Source organism: Lissotriton vulgaris, chromosome 1_1 (genome assembly GCF_964263255.1).
Source record: "Lissotriton vulgaris chromosome 1_1, aLisVul1.2, whole genome shotgun sequence".
In the NCBI taxonomy this organism is placed as follows: Eukaryota; Metazoa; Chordata; class Amphibia; order Caudata; family Salamandridae; genus Lissotriton; species Lissotriton vulgaris.
The window spans coordinates 245,969,817-245,974,868 of NC_141685.1; the positions used below are offsets into that span (position 1 = coordinate 245,969,817).

Below are 5,052 nucleotides of genomic sequence, written 5' to 3' on the forward strand. Positions count from 1 at the left end.
TGCATGGAATGGTAAACTGCCTTTGTTGTTTTTGCCTCTGCATGGACAACACTTGCTAATCTTATATTTGAAAACCATGTCAAAAATATCACTTTGATATAATTTTTGTTTATTTTCATTTTAAATACCCCTTTTGAATTATATATGCTAATTTATTCAGGTGCATGTTTTAAAAGAGCAGATGCAGAATTATCAAAGTTGTTGAGTTATTCGATTAATTACAAGGTGATAATTCAACCTGTTCATATATATATTTTTCTTTTAAAGCATGGCTTGATATTTGATTTCTAGTTTATTCTTAAACAATTAACGGTATCGATTGCTGAAGAATAATAACTAGTGAGGGGCTAAGGGGACATGTTGAGTCTAAGAGGAAGGGGCTGTCGTGCTAGGTTTCCTAGGGGCAGGATTACCTCCTTATTAGGGTTGCCACTTGGCTGCTTTTTACTGGCCTGGTCTGTATTATTAAGTATTGAGAAAAGCATTGAAATCCATGACTTTGCTCTCCTGAAAAATAAGCCTAAAACAATCATAACATAACTATGCAAGGTGTCAAACTCGTTTAGAAGAAAGCCTTAAAAATAATCCTGTCAATTTTATAGAAATTATTTTCACCTGTCAGCTCTTAACTATTCCAGAGTAGCAAACCGTAAACAAATTGCTGGTATTTTCTTCCTAAGAACGGTGGCTACCCAACTCCTTAAACACACCCTGCTCTCGCTTATATAGTATTATTCTGGAAAAGCAGGGACACTTGTTCCTTGGAGAAATCTCTTTGAGGTCTGTGGATAAACCAAGAACCCCGAACGAATTACAGCAACATGGACTGTTTACAAGAGCTGTTACTTGGAAGGAAAAATTCCCTGAAAAAAATTATCACTCAGATGTTACCATGAATATGATTACTTCCGTCAACAAAAAAGTCACCTTAAACTTGGTGAACAAGCAGTCACTCAATCATCTATAAGTGGTCTCTTTGTGTCCATCAAAGTTTATTATTACCGGTGACAACGCAATTGAAGATAAAATAAAAGCAATGGGACTGTTATATTTTTGAAATGCAAAAAGTGTGTTTCAATACAGCAACAGAAATGGAAAAGACACGTTCCCCGTACAAAAATAAAGTATAAAAGTAAAAACAAACCCCAAAAAATTATCATCTTCCCTGACCGGGAATCGAACCCGGGCCGCGGCGGTGAGAGCGCCGAATCCTAACCACTAGACCACCAGGGAGCGTGTTTGTGTAGCCAGGCACTACATATCTTTACAGCGTGGCTGATTATGTTCCGCTTCCTGTCTTTGTTGATAGATTGTAGTAGGAAGTAAACAATAGTCTTTATGAATGGATGGAAATAGCAACAGACGAAAGTGCACAGCATTGATACAAACTACGAGGAAACCAGTGACTGTACCTTAGATAGGCTGAAATCTGTTGAGTTCACCGGTGCCGAGGGCGTCTGACACCCTCTCACATACTGGAGAATGGAAACATCAAGAATCAATCACCATCAACACAAATAGAAAGTACAATTAAAAGGGTGATCAGAGCTTCTTCTTGGGAGGAGCAGCTCCCCCTGGACAGTCTCTCCTTTGGATGATGAGACCCGAGGCCCTAATTGTAGAGTGTTATGAGCGGGACTACAAGTCCCAGCATGCACCATAAACACCTGACCTAAGTTTGGAAGTCATGCCTGGACCAAGGAAACATAAAAGTTCTGATGAGAAAGGATGTTGGGTGGCACACGTCCAGGCCAGTGGTTCTTTTGATTTCACAATGCACCAACATTTAATTTATTTGGCGTTTAAAAATGCTACTTTAAATTCACTTTATCTATCATGTAGAACTTCGATGTTTATTTCAGTAATAACCCCCTATTACACGTTTCCATTTTCCAGAACGTACACAGCAGCTTTCAATGAAAAGGCACAAATACGTTCCAAAAGGTGTTGCACTTACACATTTCCCGTGACAGATTTGAAAAGGTTTATGATTCGATTAGTTAAGTTTTGAACATGTACGAGGGGTGGCCATAAATAAACAGTATCAGAACGCTCTAATATGAGCAATTGCATTTAAAAAGGTTTCCTACAGTCAAAATGTTTGCTTAATAAAAAAAAAAAAAAAAAAAGAATTGTGCCTCCCCGTCGGGGAATTGAACCCCGGTCTCCCGCGTGACAGGCGGGGATACTGACCACTATACTAACGAGGAACCGATGAAGCTCGACCTGCTGAGCCGCTCCTCATGTGGCCTTCAAGCCGCCTCTCCCCGATATGCTACCGGTTCGTGCCATTTATCAACTCCTTGACACCAACACAGGGGGCCACGGGCTCAACAAACAAACACACACACTCTCTCCCACCATACACACACAAACACACTCCTCCCTCACACCTCACAACAACCCTCTCGCCTCCTGGCAGACGCTCTCAGCAGCATCCCCTGATGCCAGAGTCACCACAGCCAGCTCCCAGGGCTGCTTCAGACGGGGGGGGCCCGGACTGGCTCTTCAGCCCAGGGGCCCCTGGCTCTGTCTGATGAGGGGCCATTGCAGCGGGGGCTGCACACAGGGAGGGGGTGGCGGGAGACACCACCCCCCTCGCCCCCGCCGGAGGAGAGAGCTGGGCTGTAAAGGTGAAGAGGGGAGGCAGGAAAAGCCCCGGCGTGTGAGGGTCCGAGAAAGAGGCGCTTTCCATTGTGAAGCAGAGGGAAAAAAGTGGAGAGTTTGCAAAAATCCTTCGAGCCGGATTTGAACCAGTGACCTAAGGATGACAGTCACTCCACTACAGTCCTCCGCTCTACCAACTGAGCTATCGAAGGCTCTGCTGGGAAGGGATGGCAAGGCGCTATAGCGCATAAGGCGTGGGCACGGAGCCCAGCCATCAAGGCAGCTTTTTAGTTTCTAAACACCTGATCAAAGACTCTTTAAACCTGGGAATTCACCAGATATTTCAACTTGTAGGTAAAATGGCTAAGTAGTGACTGAATTTCATTATATATTTTATTATATTACAGTTGTGAGGGCTAATTTTCTATTACAAAAAAATATCTGCCACTATATAAGCGCTATTGCAAATATTCAACCTTGTGTACATCGCCTTCCATCTTGTTTATACATCATCCTATGTAATATGATTGTTGATCTCAGTTCTAAAATAAAGTTTAATAGTTTCGCACAAGTAAGCACAAAATGTTAGAGAAAGTCTCCAAAATGTAGCAAGCCAAGGACAAATCTTGCTCGTTCTAGTTCTGATAACATTGCACGAGAACAATCAAATCATATATGGAGGTGGGAAAATCACAGAATGTTTTCCATGCAGAAAGGTTTCCTTTACACTGTTTCCTATTTGTTTAAACGTATGTATCATGTGTTCCCATCCAATGTATGAACTCCACTGTCCATAGCACTGTATGAGTGTGCATTTCTCCCACAATAGAGAGACCCTACCCCTCAGTCTACGCCGGATTTTATACAGAACTGTACTGAGTTCCTCACTTATCATTTATATACTCTGCTGCCATTTTACTAATGGAATAGTCTGTATTTTAACTTTAAACCTTACATAGCGCATTGAAAATATCTATTGTCTGTCATTCTTATAAGAATGTTTCAGAAGCGCTATGTGGGCCCGATTTGATTTTAAAAGTTACAGCTCCAATTGGGGAGCACTGAAGTCCGAGCTCCAGGGACTGCCCCGCGGCTGCGGTTGAACCTCAGGCGCTGAATTTGCTTAGCTTTAGTTTGGAATCTTATAGGAGATCCAGGCGCCAACAGATCTTGGTGGAAAAGGACGGATCCGATTGGAGCAGACCTTGGGCTTGATAATAATGAGATGTAGAACTAGGTCCGGTACCTTCATGATCCAATCGTTTCCCCAGAGATTTAAATCCCCCCAATTTGATCCTGGTTCCAGAGAGATCATGAGGCCCAACATGGGTTACAGCAATGCAGGGCGTAGGCACACGGGCCTCTCACGACCATCAACCACCAGGTGCAGAAGAAGATGCAGCAATGCAGGGCTTGGGCACACAGGCCTCTCACGACCATCAACCACCAGGTGCAATAGAAGATGCAGCAATGCAGGGCTTGTCACACAGGCCTCTCACGACCATCAACCACCAGGTGCAGAAGAAGATGCAGCAATGCAGGGCTTGGGCACACAGGCCTCTCACGACCATCAACCAACAGGTGCAAAAGAAGATGCAGCAATGCAGGGCGTAGGCACACAGGCCTCTCACGACCATCAACCACCAGGTGCAAAAGAAGATGCAGCAATGCAGGGCTTGGGCAAACAGGCCTCTCACGACCATCAACCACCAGGTGCAATAGAAGATGCAGCAATGCAGGCCTTGGGCACACAGGCCTCTCACGACCATCAACCACCAGGTGCATAAGAAGATGCAGCAATGCAGGGCGTAGGCACACGGGCCTCTCACGACCATCAACCACCAGGTGCAAAAGAAGATGCAGCAATGCAGGGCTTCGGCACACGGGCCTCTCACGACCATCAACCACCAGGTGCAAAAGGAGATGCAGCAATGCAGGGCGTAGGCACACGGGCCACTCACGACCATCAACCACCAGGTGCAGAAGAAGATGCAGCAATGCAGGGCTTGGGCACACAGGCCTCTCACGACCATCAACCACCAGGTGCAATAGAAGATGCAGCAATGCAGGCCTTGGGCACACAGGCCTCTCACGACCATCAACCACCAGGTGCAAAAGAAGATGCAGCAATGCAGGGCGTAGGCACACGGGCCTCTCACGACCATCAACCGCCAGGTGCAAAAGAAGATGCAGCAATGCAGGGCTTCGGCACACGGGCCTCTCACGACCATCAACCACCAGGTGCAAAAGAAGATGCAGCAATGCAGGGCGTAGGCACACGAGCCACTCACGACCATCAACCACCAGGTGCAGAAGAAGATGCAGCAATGCAGGGCTTGGGCACACAGGCCTCTCACGACCATCAACCACCAGGTGCAAAAGAAGATGCAGCAATGCATGGCTTCGGTACACGGGCCTCCCACGACCATCAACCACCAGGTGCAA

General features: G+C 45.7%; 3 non-coding genes across 3 annotated transcripts; all 3 read right to left on the reverse strand.

The window, feature by feature from the left end:
• Window positions 1-1,161: 1,161 nt before the first annotated feature.
• TRNAE-CUC (transfer RNA glutamic acid (anticodon CUC)) lies at window positions 1,162-1,233 on the reverse strand. Its single transcript has one exon. It is a non-coding gene; the product is annotated as a tRNA-Glu (tRNA).
• Window positions 1,234-2,138: 905 nt separating this feature from the next.
• TRNAD-GUC (transfer RNA aspartic acid (anticodon GUC)) lies at window positions 2,139-2,210 on the reverse strand. Its single transcript has one exon. It is a non-coding gene; the product is annotated as a tRNA-Asp (tRNA).
• A 523-nt stretch (window positions 2,211-2,733) lies between these two features.
• On the reverse strand, window positions 2,734-2,819 carry TRNAY-GUA (transfer RNA tyrosine (anticodon GUA)). The gene is given in 2 exon segments: window positions 2,734-2,769; window positions 2,783-2,819. It is a non-coding gene; the product is annotated as a tRNA-Tyr (tRNA).
• Window positions 2,820-5,052: the final 2,233 nt, after the last annotated feature.